Here is a 26,009-nt window from a genome sequence, read left to right on the forward strand (position 1 = left end):
CAAACAGCAGCTTTTTATAAAGTGGAGAAGTTATAATTAACTGGAAACAGCAGTTCATGAAGAAATGAAACACTGAATAAGGGGATACAAGTGGATTTAACATATTTACATTGTGAGCTGTGGAGTTATCATTAGGAAGTTAACAAAAGCAGGAATTAATCACAGTATGATAAATTCCATAACTAACTTGTTGCAAACGGTAGAACGCGGAGGTTAAAGTTAATTATACTTTAGATAGTAAAATCTCACTAATTTATTTGTCTGACTTCATTTTTCAGTCAAGTTGTAATTATTAAGTCATCCACATGAAAATGAGCAAGAGTTACACTATGAGAAATGAGCAAGAGTTACACTATGAGAAAAAATCAGTACTGCACAGCAAAGAAAACAAACCATAAAACATTTGTTACTTTTTCTTTGTAAACAGAAGATTTACAGCCATCTACTAAAAATATACTCTATTCATTATCTGAGTTGAGTGTAACTGAACCCAGCATTTACATTTGTCATGTTCTTTTTTTACATGACAGTGTTTTATTTCAGAAAAAAAATATCTGCCATGGACTAAAGCATAACCTCTATTCAAATCTCTTTCACTATATTCACAAATCAGTGATATACTGTAAACACTGTACAACTCTCTACATCTTATCTGAGTAGTAGTCCACATATTACAGAGCTTTTGGACTTTTCAGCTTATTGTCATTAACCACATCTGGCCAAATGTGTGATAAGCATAAACTTGTCATATAATATTTACAGAGCTACTAGCATACCATTTTCCTTCATCATATATGCCACAGTTATAGTCTTTAAATGACATACATATGCTATTTTAAGAAAGTAATCATTGTTCCTTATAAAATTTGCCTAATGATTATCAAACCTCCAGGGAGTATATGATCATTTAATGCTTCAGTTTCCTGTCCTCATACAAAACAAGCAAGCTTGTTCTTGAAATATGATGTAGCTCTGTGTCAGCTCAAAAGAATTTTGCAATTCACATATTTTCAAGACTTTCTTGAGCTGTCATATGTACATACAAAAAAGTATGTTGGTTAGCTACAATACATTGCAGTGCTGTATCACAGAAACAATATTGAAACATTTTGTAGATGTAATATAAACTGTTGACTGCATGTCAAATGTGTGAATGTGGTAGACTCCAAACTCACAGTGAGAGGTTAGTTGTGAAATTAAATGTAAATTAAAATCAGAATTATCAGATATATAATCTGCAAATATATAACATCATGAGAATGAGAAATTATGTTGCCTTGTACAAGTCATTGATAAGAAGCAAAGTGGAGTGCATTGCTTCAGGATGGACACAATGCACACAACTGTAGACCGAGAATAGACAGTATACAGAGATCATTTACAGAAAAACTAAGAGCTGTAGCTAAGCAGGAACAGGCTGGAAGAGTAAAATACATTTATACACATAAGTCATATAGGTGAAAAATAGGGGATATGATCATAACTTACATGTGTTTGGAACCCAAATACCTTGCAAAGTGTCTGGGGATAAAACTGTGGGAAAAAAAAAAAACATTTAGGATGGATATCCATAGTGACAGAAAGAACAATGATAAAAACAACATGAAAAATAGAGTGAGTAGTAGAAAACTGAAATACCTTGACAAAAAAGGATGAGAACTGCAAAAGCACTATAAATTTAGGAGGACATTGAACTGGGCAGTGAAATGAGAGGAGAAAATATCAGATGGCGGAGTAGCAGAGGCCTAAGGTAGCAGTACTCATCTATTGCTTATCTACTGTATGCTTGTAACCTTGTGAACAAAGACAAGGTTATAGATAGAGTGGTAATAACCTTATTTTATACATCAAGTTTTGATTTCTTAAGGACACGTACAACATTTCTTTGCATAGTAATTGAAGAAACACACATCTGTATAGGAGAATGCACAACCTGAAAATCTGCTTGACCTTGGACAACCAGCTAAGTCAGAACTGACAGGATGTCTTGTGGTCCAATCTGCAGATAAGATATACAGTTCATATTGAATGAATAGCTTTAGAATACTTGGTTTAATAAAACTCTGCCTAGCACCATTCAAGAAGTCTAAGCGATGAACTTCAGGTCTGAACGCCATATCATAACAGTAAAGTAAATGCTTCCACTTAATAGTCAAAATAGTCAATGGAGAATTCATTCACTCCTGACTAATGGTTATAAATGGTCAGGTTCCCTTCCATCATGAACTGTTCCTATTGTACAGCTGAAATCCTGCAGAGATCACTAACTATGGAGAAAAGAAGTTTTCTTGGGTGCATGGCAACTTAGTATCTGACACCGTATTGAACAATGTATACAAAAATGATAATACTGAATGCAAAACCTGAAATGTCAAAATGCTAGAACTTTATTTACAATGTTAAAAGTCTAAATACCTTACTAATAGCATACTTATATTACATACATACACTGTGACAGTACATAGCCAGTCAGCAGACAGTGTTACTAACTTCCCTGTTAGTGAAACTCAGAAACAAGCATGCGCATGGGTCCTTTGAGGGGGCATGGGGGGGGGGGGGTAATACTCAAATTACATTTGTGAACACACTGAAAGTGACCATCAAGTACAGAAATATTTAGTTTCTTGTGAGAAAGCTGTAATGGTGAGCAAAGATTGAAATGAATCAACTCAGCTGTGGTCAGTTCAACAGTGCTTGCCTGTTTCTTACAGTGGTACTGCCCATTAAATGACATGCTGCATTTTTGGGAGACCATTTTGATAGCTTGTGTAATCCATCCAACATGCTTGTTCATTGCAGTCAAAGTACCTCTGATAAGTCTTAACCTTAATCATCTCCAGCCTTACTCCTGACAACTTAGTGGGCTGCATATAAGTAAAGAAAATTATGTAGAATGAAGTGATGGCACATAAGGAAACAGTAACAGCACTGTGTTGGTAGCAATTACTAGTTGTGTTAGTTACCCTTGGCTGCTGACTAGTTCAGTAATGCATTTAGTCTTTCAAGGTAACTGCATAATGGGGTTGATACTAGGTCATGCCACAGAGGAAGAGCTCATGGTATAATTGTAAAAGAGAAGATTGTGATCCATTCAAATGTGAATGATCTTGTTTTGATGCCATTGATGTAAGAATGGTAAATTCAGAGAGGGATTCTGTGTTGGCATGGCTGTTAACAGTATGTGTTTGTTCAGTATGTACTCAGTGTGCTTTATGTAGAGAATTCAGAGCCCCATATGGAAGAAGTTAACTTTGATTTAGTTTGCTAGGATTACCCTTCTTTGGGATCACAGTCCCCTGGAGAACACAACCTTCCTATTGTCCTGTAAAATTGGATATTCCTCTTAAAGAATATTTAATTTGAATGCTAAACTCACTCTGCCCGAACTGCTGTTCCCAAGGATAATATGTATCTTGCCGTAGAAAAATGTAATCACTATTGAAAATAGTCTCTAAAAGTCTGAATTCATTTTAAAATAGTATAATTTTAAAACACCATTCAAATGAACAAGGTATAATAACATTTTATGTGATTATATTAAGAAATGGCAATTGTACACACTTTTATCCTGAATCTTAGGATTGTCATTCAGCTGTTGTAGTGCAGCATATTTGATATTGGAACCAGAGCTGCAACTTTTTGTGAGATATGTTGTTTTGTCCTAAGAAAGGCTGAATGTATAGAGTTTTTCATGCACTTGTACAAAAGTCAAAAATGAGCATGCCTGACCCTTTCCAGAAATGTGTGATCTTTACTGACTACATTATGTTAACATACAGTGCTACCCCAGCAGTAGTGCTGAGGACAAGTGCTTTCTGTTTTTTTTAACATATAGCTTTAACCAAAGTACTTCTTGAATGAATATGATCCAGCTATGTATGCCAATTCAACTAATTCAGAAAGGTCCACAAATAAATGCTTAACCAAGTGCCAGATATTGCCTTAAATTGGATTGCGTACTCAAACTAATGCTGTGATTTTCAAGTTGTAACCAGTATGATTACCAGTACCCACAGTTTACATGGTTAGGATTAAGCTTTCTAAACCGTATGAAAGAAGGATCAGATAACACTGGATCAGGGGCAGAGAAATATTACCAGCACTCAATAGTGGGGTCCTGAATTTTTGCCTCCAGTTGAAATGTGGCGAATAAAAGCTTTTCCTCATTAGGTATTTTGCTTCTGTGGTTTCCATGGAATTTGTGCATATCATCTCTGCAGGCAGTGAAAGCAGTAGCCAACTATGTTGTTTAGTGTCAGGACATAAATGATCATGACCACCCACTCATTTGATTTCATGCAATGGTTATATTTAGAACAAATAATGAATGAATGGTAGCTAACAAAGTACTGTTTCTGATATTGTTTTGCAATGGAGTCTTATGGCCTTATGTTTCCTTTACAGCTGTCATTTTCCATGAAGGAATGAATGGTCCATTTGAGGAAAAATGAAAAAGGGCCAGCAGTAGAGGTAAGGGTCTCAAAATATATAAATATGTGTTAACTGATTGGCTTCAGTGGAATCTGTAGAAATGTTATTGGTGATTGTTTATGTTTACATTTTTAGTTGAAAATGAGACTCCATGTGTTGTTTGGGTAAATGATACAGCTTCTGAATTTCTCCTGTCTTGTTTTATAGCTGATTGAAGTGGCAGTGCTGCTACTGTTGTTTTTGATTTCCTTCAAGCGTATTTTATTTGCAATTTTCTGTATCCATTCTGTGTAATTTGTTGTATTATGTGCAGCCTCCCTCAAGTGACTTTTTCCAGTAAAGGATCCCTAGTATCTGGTTAAATAGCTGAAAATAATACTAATATGCAGCTTCAGTATCAACACCTGATTCCAGAATTGTTTTGCACAACCAGCAGTTTGCATTCAATTTTTCCTCTGTGTTTTTAAACAGCTTTTGAAGTTGAGTCCATTTGATGTATTGAGACAGGTCAATCTACACCTGTGACTTGCGTGTTGAAATAGGCCTAGGTACAAGAATACCTCATCTGTCTGTGTTACTGGGTACAAGAAAGGCTGCATCCCTTAGGTTTCTTTGCTGTCATCTAGTGAGCCTAGTTATTTTTCACAGCTGTGAGTATGGATGTTCCGTCTGGCCTTGAAGTTTTTCTGTCATGTTTTTATGGATGTTCAGCACGGCCTTGCAGTTTTTCTGTCATGTTTTTATGTACCACAGTCATTAAGGTGGAGAAGTAAGGTTTACATTAAAGGAGAAAACTGCTAAGATCATATAATAGTACCTAAACCCATTCTGTCAAAACAAAACAAGCCTGAGATGCAATTAATTTAATGTCATGAAATCATCTTTTTTCACTGTAGTGTTAGGTTGTTTATCTTTGTATAAAATTAAAAACCCATCACAACATAAAATTAGGTTATTGTTATTTTAGACAGTCGTTTGTAGTTCTAAGTACCATCTTTAGAAACCTATCTTTTTAAGGCCATCTCTCATACCATTATTGTCAGTTTTTGTTGGAATGGAAATGAGCCTTGCATTGACTCATGAAAATGGCACCTCAGGTATGTCTGAACTTGTCCATTCACTTTCTTCAAGTAAAGTATACCAGATTTTTGTATACTTTCAAGACAGCTAGTCTCTGAGAGGTCCTATCCAGTGGATGCTTTACTTTCCAGCCTCTCTAGCCTCCTTAGGCTGGTTGGTACTTGCTATCACCACAAAACTTTTTGTTTGTTTGTTTAAATTCTGCAATTTTTCTGTGTGTGTTTCTTGTAGTTGGAACCTGAGTTGAGCAAAAGTCAAGAAATAGAGACCTTGACTGCTGTGGAGGCCATAAGCCTCCATACACACAAGATGGAAATCTATGGCTATTATACCTGTTGCATAGAACACCTCTCAAAAATTAGCTATTAAAATGAGAATCCACGTATCTTGTACATGTGGATCTTTCTTGCCCTCTGTCATTCCCTTCACCATCTTCAGTTAACTTTTCATGTTCCATAACTGTGTAGGAAAACTTTTAAATATATTAATGTCTGGTCTTAGCAAAGTACTTTTCTGGAATTTTTTGTAATATAAACAATTACAACAAAATAAGTTTCAAGGGCATAATCCAGTAAGTAAAAGCAGAGCAAACTCCACAGTGGGAAAAGTGGAATGGGAAAAGTGGAATGGAAAAAAGAGGGGCTGCAAAAAGTGGCACAGTCAAAATGAGGAAAAGAGAAAGGGAGAGGGATTAGCAAAGAAATCAGTAAACTGTTGAGCCATATCGGAGGGCCAGAGAGAGATAGTAGAAACTGAAGCTGGAGAGGAGTTACTTTATAAACATTTGCCTCATTTACTTATTTTTAAATGTTGTATAAAACTGAAGCTGGAGAGGAGTTACTTTAAACATTTGCTTCATTTACTTATTTTTAAATGTTGTATAACTCTGGATGTTAAGTTGTCATTCTCGCCTTCATTCTTGCTGGATGGGTTCGGAGCCGATCCTCGGCTCCGACTCGGCATGTACTATAGCTCGAGAGCTATTTTTACCGGCTCAAGGCAGCCCTATATCCCACAATACCATGCGCTAACTCCCCAGATCTCATTTGCCGCTTCGCTACAAGGTTGTCTTTTTTTACCGGCTCAGGTTAGTAAGGAGTTTTACTTAATTGAGCTAGTTTTCAGGTAGTTTTTTCCCAGTAGTTATCTTTGTCTAGGTCCCTACTGATTACCTTATTCTTGGATCCCTTTCTTTTGTAGCCCTTCTTCCCTTATTTAGTTAATTTTTTATATTGGGCCTATGGGCTTTACCTCAGTTTCCCCACCCCTTCCTATCTGTGTGTGTGGGTTTAGTCAGTTCCCTTAACTATTTTTATATTTAATTTTAAATTGAGTGTGTGTGTGGACTGACTGTGTTTTTTTACTGTGGTCAAAACTACGTCCAAAGACTCTAAGGTCTCGGGATTCAAGAAGTGTGACTCATGCTGTCAGAAAATGTCTCTGACAGATGATCACACTTCTTGTGTCTATTGCTTAGGGCCTTTGCACCTGCAGGACTCTTGTTCTGTTTGTCACGGATTTAGTTCAAGAGTCCTGCAGGAGAGGCGTAACAAGCTTATTCTAAGGGGCTTGTTAAAGCCTGATGACTCCCTGTCCAAGTCTGGTTCGGGGAAGTCATCAAAAACTGCCAAACCCTCGGCTCCAGCTTCTGAGCCAAGGGCTGGTGTTATCGAGATGGCTCCGACCTCGGTTCTGGCTGGCTCCAAGGTGAGCAAAGTGGTTTCCGCTCCAAAACCATCATCGGAGCCGACCCCAGCGTGCAAGCACTCTAGATCCCCCTCCCTAGAGTCCGTTAGATCGGCTCCGAGATCCCCTCTCCTGTCGGAGCGGAGTCATAGGACTAATTCATCGAGGTCATCTAGGCTTTCTGACCATGACATCGAGAGGGTGGTCAGTAGACTCATAAAATCTCAGGCACTGGCCCAAATGCTTCAGAGCCCATCTCACCAGACTGTGGCTCCTTCGATACAATTATCTATTCCTCCTCTGACTCATCACTCGAGCTCGGAGCCGGAGTTTCTCGGAACCGTGACCTTGCCTACGTCGGAGCCGATACTTCCTCCTTCGGCTCCGATGTCGTCGGCTCCGACCTCTTCATTGGTTCCGTCTGTGGAGAGGTCCGGGCACCGAGACTTCATTGTCGGCTCCGAGGGGGCGAGTGGCATCGGACCCTTGTCCGACCCTGCTCTCCCTCTCGGGGCTTCGGCGCTGGTGAGTTCGGCTCCGACATCGGCCTCGGAGCCGTCCCTGTCGGTGCAGGGGGGGGTCCTTGTCTCTTCTGAGTGGGGACCTCAGGCCTTGCCTGATAGGGGTGCTAGAACCAGGGTCTGCCCCACAGTCGGCTCCGTCAGCCCCTCCATCTACAGTACCTGCGGTGATTTCTACCCACCCCCTTGCATTAGACCGCAGAGAGCCAACTCCTCAAGTTTCCCCATTGGGAATTTCCTCCTCTTCCGAGGCCTCTCCTGACCCGGTAGGAGATCCCCCTAGGAAGAGGCAGTGCAAGAGGAAGCACATTGACTCCTCTGAGTCTAACACCTCTGACACTGACTTAGAGGAATCTGAAGGTTCCCCTCAATCCCCCTCTGAGGATGTCTCCTTTGATGACATCCTTGAGATCCTGAAACAGAGGGGGAACTGGCCAGCCCTTAACCCTTCGAAGGATGAGTCAGTGTATCTTGAGGCGTTTGGCTCTTGCCCTTCTACCTCCTGGGTGTCCCCTCCCTTTGACCCCCTTATAGGAGTGGTGGCAAGGAAGGCTTGGACGGCTCCTGATTCAGTGGAACCCACCCCGAGGAGGCCATCTAAATTTATTACTGCCCCTAGAGATAAAGATTTTTTATCCAAAGGTGTCCCCGTTGATGCCATGGTGGTGGCTGCAGCCACTAAGAAGGAGTTAGCCGATCCTTCGGTTCCTGTCCATCCTCCTAATAAGGAATCTAGGACCATGGACAGGTAAGGTAAGCGGATGTTCTCATCAGCGACCTTTTCAATGCGGTCGCTGAACTACTTATGCCACTTCACTCGTCTCCAGAGAGATTTACTCAAGGATATGGGTGAAGTGATAAAGGATCCTACAGCTGAGGGGTTCCAAGACAGAATGAACTCCCAGTTGGCAACCCTGAATTCAATCGTTAACTCCTCCATGCGGCTTGTCTCATATGCTGCGGATGGGGCGAGTAGAGCCGCAGGCACAGGTGTTGCCTTATAATGTCACGCCTGGATGCGGCTGTGCAACTTTGCAGACCCTTTCAAGGCGTCCTTCACCAATTCTCCCTTTGATGGATCATCCTTGTTTGGTCCACAGGTGAAGAATACATTGACCAGGTGTGAGGTAGAAGGTAAGACTCTCTCTGCCGTAGGAGTCCATTTTTCTACCCCTTCTAGACCCTATCCCAAAGGTCAGAGGGGAGGAAAGATGTGGTTCCGTAAACAATCCCAGGGAGTCTCATCTGACACACAAGGTCGATTCCCCTCTAGAGGCAGAGGGGGGAATAATAATAGACGCCGCCCTAGAGGCAGAGGAGGTCCACAAAACCAGGGTAGCAGAGAAACGTTCTCTGATAAACCCTTTCAGCATCCCTGATGGGCTACCCGGCTGTCCACCTTTGGAGGCAGTCGGGGGAAGGTTATCCCTGTACCCAAAAGCCTGGCTTTCCCTTACTCAAGACAAATTGCTACAGTCGATCATATCCGAGGGTTACAAAATTCCCTTTATTCACATCCCATCCCAACCCAAAGGATCCCTTCCTGACGTTCCACCCAGTCTAAGGGAACAAGCAGCATTAGAAATTTCAAAGCTGCTATCAAAAAGAGCTATCCAATCAGTCCCAGCAGACCAGCAAGGATCCAGAATCTACTCCAAATTCTTTTTGGTACCAAAGAAAACAGGGGACTGGAGACCCATACTGGATCTCAGCAACTTAAACAAGTATGTCAGGAAAACAAAATTCCGGATGGTCACGCTACAGTCCATTCTACCCTTCTTGGGTCAGGACAATTGGATGTGCTCGATAGATCTTCAGGACGCGTACTAACACATCAAGATGAACAGATGCTCCAGGGGATTTCTCCGCTTCAGGCTGGGAGCCAGTCACTACCAGTTCAGGGCCCTGCCCTTTGGTCTCACTACAGCCCCCCGTGTGTTTACCAAATGCAATGCAGTGGTCGCGGCTCACTTGAGACGTCAAGGATTCCAGGTGTTTCCATATTTAGACGACTGGCTCCTTACCGCCACCACCAGACATCAGCTTCTTCTATCCAGGGACGTCACCATCCAAACTTGCCAAGCTCTAGGCATTTCAATAAATTTCGAAAAATCTGCCTTGTCACCTTGTCAATCTATTACCTTTATAGGCGCCACCTTAGACACATTCAATCTTTCAGCCAGACTCACAGAGCAGAGAGTGTCAGACATTCGAAAACAAGTTTCCCTTCTCTTACAATGCAACAAAGTCAAAGCCAGACTAGTTTTGAGGGTGTTAGGACTCATGGCAGCAGCTATTCCCCTTCTCCCCTTAGCTCGCTTCCACATGAGGATCCTCCAATGGATGCTGTTTACTCAGTGGTCCTTTCAACAGCTCCCGATGTCCCATACCATATTGATAACTCAATCATGCAAGAATCAACTGTCTTGGTGGATCACATCACCTCAGGTTCTCCGAGGAAGACCCTTCACTCCCCCCCCCCCAGTCGCCACGTTGACAACAGACACCTCCCTGATTGGGTGGGGGGGCATTATCAGGGCAGGACAGTCCAAGGCACGTGGCAACCTTTCGAGTGCCACTTGCACATAAATGTCTTAGAGATGAGAGCAGTGCTTTTAGCGTTGCAAGCCCTTCATGACTCTCTTCCCACTGGGACTATTGCAATTCAGACGGACAACATGTCCGTAGTGTGGTACATCAACAAACAAGGCGGAACCAGATCATACCCTTTATGTCAAGAGGCACTCAGACTTTGGCAATGGGCGATCTCTTCTCAGCGTTTTCTGATAGCAACGCACATTCCCGGGAAATCCAACGTTATTGCAGACAAGTTGAGCAGGGCAATTCTCATGCCCCATGAGTGGTCTCTAAAGAAATCAGTTCTAGAAGAAGTATTCCTAAGATGGGGCCAGCCTTGCTGCGATCTTTTTGCTACTCCCCAAAACAGCAAGTGTCACGACTTCTTCACTCTCTTCCTGTTACCAGGCCATCCCACCAGAGACGCTCTAGTCCACGATTGGCCCCGGGGACTTTTATATGCCTTTTCCCCTTTTCCACTGATATCTCAACTAATTCAGAAAGCCATCACTTTGAGAGTGGCAATGATCCTCATTGCCCCTTACTGGCATCGACAGATATGGTTTCTGTTTCTTCATCGTTACCTTTTGGAGCAGCCTTGGCATCTGGACCCAGTACCAGATCTGTTAACCCACCAATCGGGTCAGCTGCACCAATCTCTGCTTTCTCTAAACCTCACAGCATGGTTTCTCCGATTCCAACCTTAGCCAGGCTTCCCTCAATATCTCGCTCAGTCCGAGATATCTTGATAGCCTCTCATAAATCTTCTACCCGGAAGATTTATAGTAGCAAATGGAAACGCTTCTCTTTTTGGGCAACATCAAAAAACATAGATCCCTTTACTGCACCTATCCAGTCTATTCTAGACTTTCTAGCAGAACTCTTTCATTTAGGATCATCTGCATCTACCATTAGAGTTCAACTGGCTGCCATATCTAATTTTCATGTTGGTGTCTCGGAGTCTAGCATCATGGCTCACAAACTCTGTAAAGCCTTTTTAAGGGGCGTTTTTCTTCTCAAACCTCCAATCAAAGACCCCCCGCCTCAATGGGATTTGAACTTGGTTCTGGCATCCTTAATCCTTACCCCCTTCGAACCGGCGGCTTCATGTTCTCTGAAGCTGCTTTCTTGGAAGACACTTTTTCTGGTAGCTATAACTTCAGCGAGAAGGGTATCTGAACTCCATGCTCTGTGCAGTCGTCCTCCTTACTTAGTGTTTCACAAAGATAGGGTATCCCTCCGTACTAATCCATCCTTTTTACCTAAAGTTTCCTCTCAAGCAAACCTAAACCAAATTATTGATCTCCCCGTCTTTTTCCCTAACTATTCAAACAGGTCGGAACAAAAGCTACATTTTCTGGATGTTCATCGCCAACTTAGATATTACTTAGGCAGGACTAAACAATTCGGGAAATCTGATCAATTGTTTCTGTCGTATGCGGAAGGGAAATTGGGCCTTCCTGTTACTAAAGTATCCCTCTCTAGATGGCTCACCTCTACAATTACCTTCCTATGATATCAGACATCAAAAACTACCCTCAATACCTAGAGCTCATTCAACTAGGGCATTAGCTACATCCGTAGCTTTTCAGGATAGGCTGCCAGTAGATTCCATTTGTGCAGCAGCCACCTGGGCTTCTCCTCATACCTTCATTTCACATTACAAATTGGACATGGTCTCCAGAAGCCGTGCCAACTTTGGTTCCACTGTTCTCAAGAGTCTGTTCCGATAGGCCACCCGGGATAAGGTGCTAGGGACGCGGTCCCATCCAGCAAGAATGAAGGCGAGATAGACAACTTAACATTAAGAAGTTATGTACCTACCATAACGTTCCATGTTAGTTGTCTTCTTCTTGCATCCCACCCTCCTTCCCCCAAGCCTGGACAGACCGATAGGAATTCAGTTTGTGTTCTTCCTCTGGAAGTCGTCATTCCCACACGTTCTTCCACCTCCTTTTCTCCTTTCTTTGGTCTGTGATACCATTCACGCAGGTTGTTGTTGAGGTGGGTTTCCCTTCTCCATTCTATGGAGACTAGGGTTGCTTGGTATAGCTATCAAACGAGATCTGAGTAGTTACCGCCTAGCATTGTGGGATATAGGGGAGCCTCGAGCCGGTGGAATTAGCTCTCGAGCTTTAGTATTGGCCGAGTCGGAGCCGAGGATCGGCTCTGAACCCATCCAGCAAGAAAGAAGGCGAGAAGAAGACAACTAACATGGAACGTTATGGTAGGTACATAACTTCTTATTATGTCCCACAAACTCTGTAAAGCTTTTCTCAAGGGCATCTTTTTGCTCAGACCTCCAGTAAAAGATCCACCTCCACAATGGGACTTGAATTTAGTTCTAACCTCACTAATTCTGCCCCCTTTTGAACCTGCAGCTTCTTGTTCCCTCAAACTACTTTCTTGGAAAACGCTGTTTTTAGTAGCTATAACATCTGCCAGAAGGGTCTTGGAACTCCAAGCCTTGTCTGTCCGTCCTCCTTATTTGGTTTTTCATAAAGACAGGGTAACTCTCAGAACAAACCCTTTCTTCCTTCCAAAAGTGCTATCGGAAGCAAATTTAAATCATTCTGTTGACTTACCTGTCTTTTTCACAGACTATACCAACAGAGCTGAACAAAAATTACATTCATTAGATGTTCATCGCCAATTACGGTATTACCTAGACAGGACAAAACAATTCAGAAAATCAGATCAGCTCTTTCTCTCTTATGCGGCAGGTAAGAAAGGGCTTCCAGTTTCGAAAGCTACCCTTTCCAGATGGCTGACATCTATTATTACCTTGGTCTATGAGTTGAGGCACAGGCAACTTCCCTCTAGGCCTAAGGCTCATTCAACCAGGGCTCTATCTACTTCAACGGCGTTTCAAGCAAGGTTACCACTAGATGCCATTTGTACAGCGGCTACATGGGCTTCCAAACATACTTTTATTGCTCATTACAAGCTTGACATAGCCTCCAGAATTAGAGCTGATTTTGGTTCCACTGTACTCAGGAGTCTGTTTCATTGAGCCACCCAGGACTAAGATGCTAGGGACGCTGTCCCATCCAGCAAGAATGAAGGCGAGAATGACAACTTAACATTAAGAAGTTATGTCTTACCATAACGTTCCATGTTAGTTGTCTTCTTCTCGCCTTCTTTCTTGCGTCCCTCCCTCCTGCCCCCTAGCCTGGACAGACTCGAGATTGAGTCCTTCCTTTTTGGAGATACAGTATGTTGCGTCTTTTCCTGGTATCCTTAGTGTTACTATCAGGTAATCTTCTAATAAAGAGGGTTATAATATTTTTATTATAAGATTGTTGTTTATACTATGTCTTAGCTTCCAAATGAGATCTGGGGAGTTAGCGCATGGTATTGTGGGATATAGAGCTGCCTCGAGCCGGTAAAAATAGCTCTCGAGCTATAGTATAGGCCAAGTCGGAGCCGAGGATCGGCTCCGAACCCATCCAGCAAGAAAGAAGGCGAGAAGAAGACAACTAACATGGAACGTTATGGTAAGACATAACTTCTTATTATAGAAGTTGAGAACTTAGAGATGTTTGTGAGGTCTGCATGGAGAGAATCCAAGTGAGAAGATCATAGACATGAGGCGGTTGTGCATGTCATTTTTTGGTTACAGATGAAGCACTGAAGGTTAATCACACTACTAGGTTTTGAGCGTAGCTCAAATAGAAGTTCCTGACCTTGAATAAAGATGTTATGAGTCAAAAAGATAACACAGACATTGTAATGCTTGAGTGGCATACATTTAGCCTTTTCTAGGGTAAAACAATAATGTTTATTCTGAGAAAGAGGAGAATGGTGAGTGTACGGATCTTGCTAAAGAGTTGTTTGTAACAGCATTACCTGCATAGACAAGTAGTAGGCAGTACTCTTACAGGAGAAATAGGACTCCTTTTCTAATCACTTAGCTGGCATACTAAGTAAATGAAAGGTCTTAATGTTGTTGAAGAACTTTTGGTTGATTTGACCCATGTAGCTAGCAGCGAAGTCTGAAAAAGTTATCTAGACAGACACTCGGGTACTTAAAGTATTCTTATGTTTACTGTCAAATACCATGTCAGATAGAGACAGATCATTGAGAAAGAGCCTCGCTAAATCTAGTTGATGTGACAAACTGCATGAACTTGCTTTTTATCAAGACTGATCAGCACATATTAGCATCTAGTTAGTCCATTGACCTAGGAAGGTCAGTCTGACAGCAGTCACTTACAAAAATGGAAGCAAGAGTAGATCATTGACATACATGAGGATGTCTCATATCCTTAGGTCAGTGCGGAGGGAATTAATAAGAAGTAAAAAGTGAAGAGAGTAAAGAAGTAAGCCTTGTAGTATACCAGCATATGGATATTCTTGGGTACAGTAGGAGTGTGCAGTTTTGTCTTTCTAACTATATCTAGAAAGAGAGCAAGAGGAAGAGTCTCTGAAAACCAATACAATACTTTGCTTCATGGCTTTACATAATCAAGGAACTGGTTTACTAGTGTTTCTGTACAAGTGGCATGCCATTGTGCTATCTGTAAAGGCAGCATCAGTAATAAGATCATAATCTCTTGTTTCCAAGGATTTTTTCAAAGCAACCAAAGAGCGGTTGTACTTTGCATTTACAGAAAACATGCTGACAGACAAAAGTTGCTCTTCATTTCAAAGCAATGCCCAGGGTTATCAGCAACTACCCTGTTTAGCATCCCTCCTACTAATGAGGCCCAAGGTGACCCTATAATAAATTCAGAGAGTGTGTGGGGGGTTAGTTCCTTGAAAATGAGAACAATATTTTTCACAGCAGTGACAAAGGGCAACGGTCTGGATGTGAGATAATGTCTTATAACTGAAATGGGTGTCATTTTAGGAAGCGTGGATGAATGCCATCATTGCCAGGGGATCCAAACTCAGGTAGAAAAGCTGACATTTTCAAACAATCCTGTGGTCTCCTTTTATGACTCTAGAGGGTGGTGAGTAGAGGTCAGGATGAGGATCAAGACCAAAAGAGAATGTAATGCGAGGCCCTGCATTGGATATAAGTTTTCTCCAGAGGAGATTGGTGTGATCACGAGAGTTGGTATTAGTGCTGTTGCATAGTTTAAGTGAAATACCAAACCTGATTTCAGTCTGTTTGTAAGCTTATTAATTTCACTCCACAAGCATCAAGTACTAGATAAAAGAAAATGTTTCTACATCCTGAAGTTGGTAAGTTTGCACCCGTATCTTCAACTTTTTTTTTACTAAAGGATAAGTATATGTGTTGGGTTTCCAAACATGAGTCTCTATTAGCTGACTCTAAGCTTTAGGATTTGCTTGAGTTTTAGATATACTTATCTGTTTTAGACCCTCCACCATATGTTATCAGAAGGAAGAGAACTTGTTTTGAATGGTATCAAGTGCAGAGTGAATGCTGCACCAAAAATTGTTCATATCGAGCTGTAGGAGAATCCACTACACTCGGTGAGGCTGTTTCAAGTAGGGTGAAGATTCCTGTATGAGATTCAAATTAAAACATTTGTATTCAGTTTAGACAAGTATTCATAGCCATTACAAAAATAAAAGTAACATCCTAGAAGATCAAGTCAGGAGGATATCACAATAACAGGTAAAACTCACTTCAAATATAAAAGTTAATTATTTAAATTTAATAATAAAATAGTTATAACTACCTGTTAAAAACAAGCTGAAAGGATGAGATTTTAATAACATTTTTAAAATAATTTGTGTCAAGGACTCTCAAAGCCACTCAATACAGAAGATTCCAGTGGTACAGGATCACATAAAAAGAATGAAGTGACATTCAGATCCTCAAAATCACTAGCAACCCAGAAAAGAAGGAGCAAATTACATAGGAAAAATGGGAATTGTGGGAACAGTACATACAGGGGAGGAATGAGGTTTAAAAGAAAGCAGGAATTGAATGACCTGTGTAATGTTTGACTGGCAATGATTGGGTAGATTATAAGTGATGTGTTTTCAACTAAATTATGTCAAACTTATAACAATATGATTTGTGATGTAAAATGCTTTTAACTAAGATTATGTTGGTGTGCTTTGTTTTCATTTATGTAAATACATGATTGCCTATGTCATAAGTGATAATTTAATAAAGTTGTTTTTTGTTAAAAAAAAACACTAGCAATAGAACAAGAGCAGATTTTTAGGTAAGGAAGATTAAAATCACATAGGACAAGAGAAAAAAAAAGAGCAAGAGTCTTATTAATAGATTCAGGGTTAGCCAGTGGAAGATATATTGGGCCTGTGTAATTATGACAGTGACATAGTGATGTCAACGTGTAGCTCCATTTTGAACTAGCTACACATGGTGAAATTCCACACCCTTTAGCCACATGTATAGGGAATTACATTAGACCAGACTGGCAGAAACTAAGCACTGGAAAACCACAGCTAGGTCTTTTTTTATGGTGGAAAAAGGTGCGTATATCAGCTGTATTTTTTAGACGTATGCACAAAGACTTGAGTCTGTCATCAAGGACAGGTCCCCCACCTTTGAAATTAGTTCAAGACTGATATCCCTGTAACACGGATTCAAGTCCTGACAGTCCCTGAGCATATAATGTTCTTTGTCTTAGAAACACTGATTTTCAGATGATTACAAGCATCCACTGGTCAATGCAGTTCAGACACAGTCCAGATCATCTGCCACAGAATTCATAACTAGCATATTGTCCACAGGGAAGGAGAGTCAGACCCGGTTGTAACTATGATAATGGAGGCATTGCCTTTGAATGAATTCTGCTAAGGGGAAATATGTGCACAATGATCAACAGAAGACCCAAGATGGAACACAGTGGAAGTCCATAGCCCATATAGTAAATTGATGATAAATTAGTCCTAGACACTGTCTTCTGTGATCAGTTCAAGAAGGAGGGAGGTAGAAGGTAAACCAGTTAAAGACAGCTTCTGAATGTCCAGAGTACAAACAAAGTCATACCCAAGGAATACAAGTCTTGGCCATGTTGTATGCAACTGTGCTTACCCTGGAGGATCAACATTAATAGTTCAATTGATCCCTTGACATCCTTTGAAATACTGACATGTGCAATGTCAGCACTATGTCATGTCCTAAATCCAGAATAAAATGGATCATGTGTTGTATTCCACGAGATGCAACTCAAGCTGAGCTGTATGTATAACAGCTTTTTGAGTACCATACTAATTTTAAGAAAGGCCAGTAACTTTCAAGGCTTTCAGGATCCAAGCTGAATTTTTTGGAGACCAGGACAACTAAGACCTTATTTAGTAATGCTGAAAAGACCTTGGACATAGTTGAAGAAATTACTCTCTGATAGAGAACAGGATGTAATGCACCCAGGCAACCATTCTGGTCTGACAAGGTTTCTGCCCATCCATAGTTAAGTGAATACTCAAAACCAAAGAAATGTAATCTCGTTAGTTGGGGAGAGAAATTAATACCAAAACCAAAGCAAAACAGTACTGTCTGGATGTGGGTTCACTTTATAACATTGAAACACTGAAATGTCGAATTTCAGTATCTCAAAGCTATAAAGTCAAATGTTAAAAATAGCGAACATTCATAATCATGAATTTGACGTATGTCGAAAATGTCGAATTCGCAGTTATGAAGTTGCGGTATGTAATGTCCGGGTTTGTGTTTTGTTGGTGCGCGGTGCTGTGTTTGGATGTAGGTGTTATGTCAGGTAAGTGAGTGTTTTGTAAGGGTTTTGAGTGGGAGTTAGAGTGTGTGTGAGGGATTGGAGAATGTGCGTGTGTGAGTGAGCTTTTGTGTTATGTTTGTGCGATCTCAGAGTTAGTCTATATAAGTAGGGGGTGTGTGTGTGAGTTGTGTATGTGTGTTGTTTTTTTGTTTATGTTGTGATGTGGGTGTTGTGTTGTATGTTTAGTGTAGTGTGTGCGGTGTTTTTGATTATGTGGTTTTGTGGTTTTTGTTTGTCGGTGTTTTGTGGATTCAGTTTTATAGTCTCGAGATACTGAAATTCGATATTTCAGCATTTCGAGGTTATAAAGTGAATCCCTGAATGCACATCATTAGATCACGGTTGCAGTAGCATATAACTGCATGGGACATATCCTGACAAGGATCTCAAGTCCTGTCAGTACACAAAAGCTTTTGGATGTCTTCTACTCATGCTGCATGTCCATGAAGGCAAGAAGGCAGGCTGGTATAAAAGTAAATGCATAGGAACCAAAAAATTGGAACGTCTTACTATTGAAGATTTCAGTCAGATTTGTGTTTTGCTGCATCTTCTGTGTTTTAGAATTCAGCTTGTTTAACTTCGGGGCAGATGAGTACTCCTCAAGGGACTTTCCTTTCTTTTTGAGTAAAAATCCTGATAACTCTTTCTTATGTCTAAGGAAAAAAGGAAGTGTATGTGTAAAAGGCAAATACCATGTAATGATTCCCACACAGCCTGTTTATTTTGTCTAGAGGCTGCATATGATGTCCACTCTTGTCAGATTTGCTTGTCATTTCCTCCAAAGTCAGTAAAAACTTGACTTAAGAGCTTAGTATACTTCTTGGAAATCAACGGCTGAATGCCCTTACCCATATCTCAGAAACTACTGCAATTTCTTTGGATGTCTCCCTTCCAATTCCTAAGAAATGAAAATCTGCTAAAGAGGCTTCTAAATCTGTTCTGTCCTTGGCCTCTTTTCACCTATTCCTGATGAATGACTTCACTAGGGCCTTATTGGAGTCCTTGGATTGTCCAACAGATGCTAGCTACCCATCTGATGCTGCCTTGAGGGATGCCACTAAAGTTCACATGCCTGACACATCCTCAAAGACTGGGCGTATGGCTGCAGCTGCGAAGGGAGAGCCCCACCTTGTGCTTTAGAAAGGTTGGCTGGAATCTCTCTGTTGCTGGTTTGAGAAGGGGCAACAAGTATGATGATGGAAGTGAGGACATGTGAGTATTCCAGGTTTATTTTCTTTGACACTCTGAGAAAGAAAACCCAAAATACCAAATGTCTTTCTCCTACAACCCCTTCCACCAGAGAATATAAAAAAGTGGCACAGTTTTGCTAAAGATCTTTTCAAAGCCTTCTAGTCCTTATAGAATTTGTCTCCATACACTTCCTATTTGAAAATAAAAAAAGTCTCCCTCCCCCTCAGACAATAAAGTTTCTGTCAGAGTTAGACAAGGAAGGCTTAGATTATGCTTCCCAGGTCTTCTCTTCCACCACTTTAGATTCCATCACTTTAGAATCAGAATCTAAGGAAAATATTTACTGTGATCCCCCCATAAAGGAAACATCCTTCTTTGACACTATTGCAAGGATAAAAGACATCTTCTGATGTGAAGGAAAAGAAATCTCAGAGAAACAGTAGAGGTTCTATGAACTCCCTCAGGTAGATCCTCAAAAACCTCTTACCATTCCTCCTGTCACTGGAGCTCTAGGGGATGCTTTTTGCTCTACATATGCCCTTCCAGATAGTTGGCCTCCTGCAATGAGCAAGTCCAATATACTATATAAAGTACCTCAAATCCACAGGTTTCTCTTTTGTAACCTTCTGTTAAATCTGGTAGTTGTTTCCTTAGCAAAGTACTCAAATTCTAAGTAAACAACTACTGCTACTAACCTTTTGCTATCTGTCAAGGATGGAAGGGCTTTTGAGAGATATGGGTAAAAAAGTCTATGCGTCTTCGATATTGGCCTTTAGGATAATCAGTTGTTACACATATACAGTCAAGCATCTATTGGCAACCTCTGCAGATTAGAGTTGTATTATTGCTGATTTACAATCTACTGAAGGAAAATCCTCTCTGATTATCATGATTTCTTCAGTGTCTCAAATAACCAAACATACCCTAAAATATTCTTATGATACAGCTGATGCTGTTTTACTGGGCTGTTACTACAGATTATGTTATGCACAGATATGCTTGCCTTACTTTCCAAAATCTCCTTGAATATGTTAAGGCCCAGATACTTAATCTGCCTTAGACAAAGAGGTATTGTTTGGCACTTCCTCAGTTGAGGTTTTGAAATGTTTGATGAAAGAGGGAAGCATACTTAAGGGATTAAACAGATTTTTCAGCCACTCATTGTAAAATACAGCTGAAACTCTCCCTCCAGCCCTGCATCTTTTCTTAGGAAATCCTTCAAGCAATCCCAGGAGAAATCTGGCAAACACCAGTATAAGAAAAAATGGCAAGAGAATTCAAAGACGAAATGGCTTGTTTGCCAAACCCCATCACATACCAAGAAAAAACACATGACTGTCTACTCATTCCAGTACCTTCCCCAACCAGGCCCATCCATTCAGTCTAGCTAGTATTTTTTTCCCTCTTTTCCCTATTTGGAAACAATTCACAACAGATTCACTGGTACTGAAAACAGTGAAGAACAGGTACAGGTGGAGTTGGAATTATTTCCCTCCAAATCTGTGAGTTCCTTCACATCCATAAAGTCAAACCCATGTTTTTCCTCCCATTCTTTCCCAGATTTTATTTCAAGGTGCCATGCAGCCAGTTCCAAGATCCCAAATAAGGCAAATATTTTAGTCCAGAATATTTCTAATACCCAAAAAAGAGGGAACCTTGAGACATGTTGGATCTGTCTTTTCTCATTTTGTTCATAAAAGTTCCAAAATTCAAACTGTTCACCCTTCAAACTTTCCCCCTTATCCTTCCACTCTGCTTTTTGGTATTTATCATCATATTCTTATATGCAGAGACTTCAGTCCTTCTTTAAGGTTTTCTATATCCAGTTTGTATTTTCAATTCTTTGTTTCACCCCTTTCTACACTCCAAGGGTATTCGTGAAATGTCTTGCTTCAATGATTGCTTACTGCAGGCGACAGGGAATATATATGTTCCCTATTTGAATGATTGCCTTATTTTTGCAAACTGTTTTCAAAATTGTCAAAGAAGCCTTCTTTTTGTCATGAATCTGTTTCAAAATCTAAGTTTTCATCTCAGTCTGGGAAAATCCCTTCTCCCTTCTCACAGGCTGACATTTCTAGGGTGATTAATGGACACATCCCTTATCAATGGCTTATCTTCCTCTAACAAATATTACATTCTACCATTTTCAGTTTCTACAGTATTCTCATTAAACTATGACATCTGCAAAAGATTATCTCTGAATTCTGGGTACATGGTTTCCACTATCCTGATTCTTCACTAGGAGGCTGCTAATGAGAAAAATACAGTAGTCAGTGCGAGCTCAGCACCAGCATCCTCTATTATTTCATATTCCAGTTCTGGAATTTGTAAGGAAGAAACCCTTATCATAGGTGAATCAGACCTTGTTGAATCTATGTCAACATATGCTCGTCTATTCTCAGTCTATAACAACTGACACATCAGGCTTTGCATAAGGAGTGGTACCTAAGGAAATGAAAGTACGTCAAGTCTGGGAACATCACTTCAAGAAAAAAACACAAACATCAAGGAAATTATGACACTGATAAATGCAGCAAAGACCTTGCATCATTTGTAGATTACTAGACCTCCTCTTGTAATCACAAACACCACCACCACTGTGATGTGGTACGTAAACAGGTAAGAGTGAACCAGGTCTTACCACCTGTGCAGACTAGCCATTGTAGCCTGGGAAGTTGCAGCTTGGCACAATCTTTCTTTCCAAGTACTTCCATCCTGTCAGAGCAGAACACAGTGGCAGACATGTTGAACAGATCCAGGACAGACCTTCATAAATGCAGACTTTACCCAGAAGCCATACAAAAGATTATTTGTCTCTGGGGAACTCCCCAAATAGGTCAGATTGTCTACATTCACAGCAGACAGCTAAAGAAATTATTTTCCAGCAAACTTTGAAAAAAGACCTGGAAGACAGATGCTCTTCCTATCCCATTGATAAGAATGTTCATCTACACCTTCCCACCAACTTTCCAGTGCTAAACCAGATTTTAAACACCCAACAGGGCTCTCCATCAATTGTATTGGTAACTCTTTTTGACCCAGATAAGATTGGATCTCCCTTTTCATAAAAATGGCCTAGGACAATTTCCACAAGCTTCTAGGCACACTAATCCACCCCAATCCGCAGACCTTACACCTGGTTGGGTGATAAAATGTTGATCCCACTTAGGCATCTTTTCTCAGAATACATGAAGTAGGTATTAAAGGCAGCTTCAAAACCTACTACTAAAAAATCATATTTAGCCAAATAGAAGAGATTCTCTAGCTGTTGTCACAATAAAAAACAGAATCCATTCAGTACAAAGACCACTCTGGTTCTCCAGTATCCTTGTGAATTGCACAAATCAAGCCTTTTTTACTCATTTAAATTCATCTTTTCACCATTCTGCTTGCCTTCCTTTAGATCACCCTTCCTTCCTTATTCCAAGTAAAACAATTTTTGAAAAGGATGCTACATATCCATTCACCCCAAAAACAAATTACTCCTCCTTAGGATCTCAACTTTGTCTTGGAAAAACTCACTCTCCCACATTTTGAACAAGCTTATCAAATTAATCTGAAGTTCCTTTTTTAATGCAACCAGTGTTTATTCAACCTCTTAAATCACAATCTGTTACAATCTATGTGAAGGCAGCTCACATGCATGGTTCACATATTTTGTGCCAGTGGATGTGGATTGTCTCTTATTCCTCCCCATTTATATTATGCATTTCCAACAACTCAGTACTGGCACTAATTTTACTTCTTTTATTCCCTTCATATCCATGCACTTCTGTTCAACATCATTACTTCACTTAACATCCTTCATCATTTCAGCATGTTCTCTTATCCACAGATTGTCCCCTTCCTCTTTGAAACACTTTAATGCTATTTACAGTTAGTTTCCTACGGCATATTAGCTGTACTCTGTTCTCAAGTTGGACCTTATCTACTATTTTTATGCGTAGTTTCTTCTCCTCTTTAGGGTTGCCTTATTAGTGAAATAACCTATTTACAGTCTTCAATTATTTACAGTCCTTTCCCCTTCCCCCATCACTCTCCTCTTTACTCTTCCTCCTTCACAATTTGTTGTTTTTCTTTCTTCTTCCTTACTTTACTTCCTTTTTCTCAGAGCCCTTCTATGTCTTTATCTAACCATCCCCTCCACTTCCTCTTAAATTTTTCTCTTCTACTGTCTGATACCTCCCTTTCCTCCTCCTCCTCCTCCTCCTTTAACATCTCTAATATTCCTCTACCTCTTCTGTTCTTGAGGCTATTTCCATCATTTTGTTATTGCTTTTTTACCTGATATTGCAATCAATCCTACTAGGTCTCTATTTTTTACATGTGTATTCTCCCTATACCCTACTAGAAGTAATTTTTTTGTCCATGTCAATATTCCTTTCCATGTTTTTTCTTGTTAGTACATTCAGTTCCTCCTTGAATTCCCCTTGGAATGCACAATCCCAAAAGATAACTAACCAAGTTCCTTCTTCCTCTCCACATCTCCAGTATCTACACTCCACATTCTAGCTAACCTAACTTAGTAGTAAAAGTATTTATGCAGACTCTTCAATGTGACTATCCTGAACTTCCTTGCTTTTGTAATATATATGGGTAACTGCACTATTTCAGACAATTCACCTTCTGTTATCTGCTCCTTTTCCCAGTTCTCCTTATGCTGTTCTATATCCCATTTTCTCTTCCTTCTCACCCACTCCTTTCCCATATGCAACGGTTTACCCATTGTCCTACCCTCTGCTTTTCTTTCCTGTGTTTACCCTATCCATTCCTGTGCTGGTTCTTCCTTTTAAAACATCTTTTCTATCTTTCTCCATGTCCTTTGCATCCCTACAGTTTCCCATTCCATTCTATTTGCCAGTTGGTATTTCTCTTTCAGTTCCTGCCAGCTTTAGAATCTTCCCCCATTTGCACCTGGTTCCAGTATTTCACTTTATCCTGATGCCTACTTCTTTCCCCATATTGCTACCTGGTTTCTCCTTCCCCCTAGACTCTCCAATGGGAAGTATTCTGCTATTCCGATCTTCTTCTGTTACCTCCTTCTGTATTCTTTATACTTCATTCTGAATACATATCATCCATTCCAACTCCACTTCCTCCAGATTACAGTCTTAACAATACCTCCACTATATTTCTCCTTTCCCTACATTCCTCCCTTTACCATTTATCATGTGCTTCCAATCAGCCTCTTATCCCAAATCTACCATTCTGTCTGTATTTACCACCAGACAAGCCTGAAGGTCGTCTATTAGATTTGGCACTCCCATGCTTCCATTCTCTATCAAGTCTGTTAATTTCACCCAGGCTACCTTTAGTTTCCTTCCTTCCCATATGAAGTCTCTGAAAAGCTGCTTAACTTTCTCTGCAGTGTGTTCTCCAGCAAGTCCCAGAAAGCTTGCCTTACATATTTGAATTGTGGGATTATATTCAAGTTTAGAACCTGTACCTTCTGATATAATTCCAGATATATTGTTCTCTAGCTCATTAACTGTCTTTCTTTTCCCAAATATATTCTCATGTGTTGCCTTTATAGTATTTTCCACAGTGTCTTTCAACCTTATTCCTAAGTACTTTCTTTCCTCAGTTATCATCCTTTCCCCTTATAACTCCTCACTTACCTCTCCAGCACCATTTATCAATAATATTTTAGTATTTTCTTGGTTTATCTTGTATCCCAATGTTTGCCAAACTCTCTAATAGTCTCCACAGATTCCCATGTCCTCTTTATAGCACATTAAAGTCAATAGCACATCATCTGCACAAAGGGCTGTGAAAAACTGAAAGGCTGCCAGCCCAGCTAGATAGAATTTTGTAGATAATTCTATGTCGTTGTAAATATTAATATAATTCACAGGCTGTTTTACAAATGTAAGAAAAAACTGTGTTATATGTTCTGAACTTCAAAAATGTAACTACAGTGCACCCTGCTGGTAGAAAGCTGATAAAATAAAGCATTTTATGACTGATCTCAGGGCTCGGAGACAGAATGTCTGGATGAAGGAATTCTTTCTGTTGACTTAGGACAAGAGTTAATTGCTAGATTTTGCTTGTATAATGTCTTTTATTGCTGTGGCTTCCTGACCAGGTGCAAGCTTACTAAGATATGTAAATTTAGAGTCTCCGGTAGCCTGGGAGCCAGAGAAGTGTCAAGAAAAATGTAATCAAAAATGAGTCAGCAGTGATGTACCATCAACTTTAAAGATCGCAGAGAGGAAGTGAGAGCATTTTGTATTTGTCTTCAGAACTGACATCACCAGCACTTGTTTGCTCTTTATGTACGTATGATCTTAGACTAGTATTTCTCTTAGAAATTGATGGAAAACAGTAAGATTAGACTAGCTGTTTTCTATATTTATGTCAGACTATTCTACAGTATTGTTTTAAGGTTTCCTGTGATTTCTGAACTCTTGACTAGCACTGTGTTGAATTGAGAAGATTTGTCATGTTTTTATTATTTATTATTACATATTTTTAAACCTTTCAACTGTGGCTGTTTTGTGTAGAGATAATTTAAGCTCTAGAGTACTTGCATGAATTTAGTGATACTGTACTAAGCCACTGCAATAGCCTTAAAAGTTCTGGTCACACTTACTAATTGGATAATAATATTGCACAGTAAAATTGGACACCCTTTGGTAAGGGCCTTATTAGTAGCTGATATTAGTGGTTGGTGGCAGTAATTACTACCTTATAGTCTTGGCCAAAAGGGGCCACAGCTGGAGAGCCTGTGCCAGCCTTCCCCTAGAAGTGTCTGTGTGTTTGTATCTAAATCAAATCTTAAACTGTGTGTGTGTCTCAGCTACTTGGGGAGAGACATGAAGCACTGATTGGACAG

At 40.3% G+C, this 26,009-nt stretch overlaps 1 protein-coding gene across 3 annotated transcripts in view; it reads left to right on the plus strand.

The window, feature by feature from the left end:
* SORBS1 (sorbin and SH3 domain containing 1) overlaps nt 1-26,009 on the plus strand; it is a 4,096,285-nt gene that overhangs the window by 2,684,945 nt on the left and 1,385,331 nt on the right. For all 3 annotated transcript variants that reach the window (XM_044056121.1, XM_044056122.1, XM_044056123.1), the window contains one exon: nt 4,405-4,470. The gene's annotated coding sequence lies outside the window, so the exon portion shown is untranslated. The remainder of the gene's footprint in view (nt 1-4,404; nt 4,471-26,009) is intronic.

The sequence above is a fragment of the Protopterus annectens genome, chromosome 14.part0 (genome assembly GCF_019279795.1).
Source record: "Protopterus annectens isolate FY-2018-M chromosome 14.part0, PAN1.0, whole genome shotgun sequence".
In the NCBI taxonomy this organism is placed as follows: Eukaryota; Metazoa; Chordata; order Ceratodontiformes; family Protopteridae; genus Protopterus; species Protopterus annectens.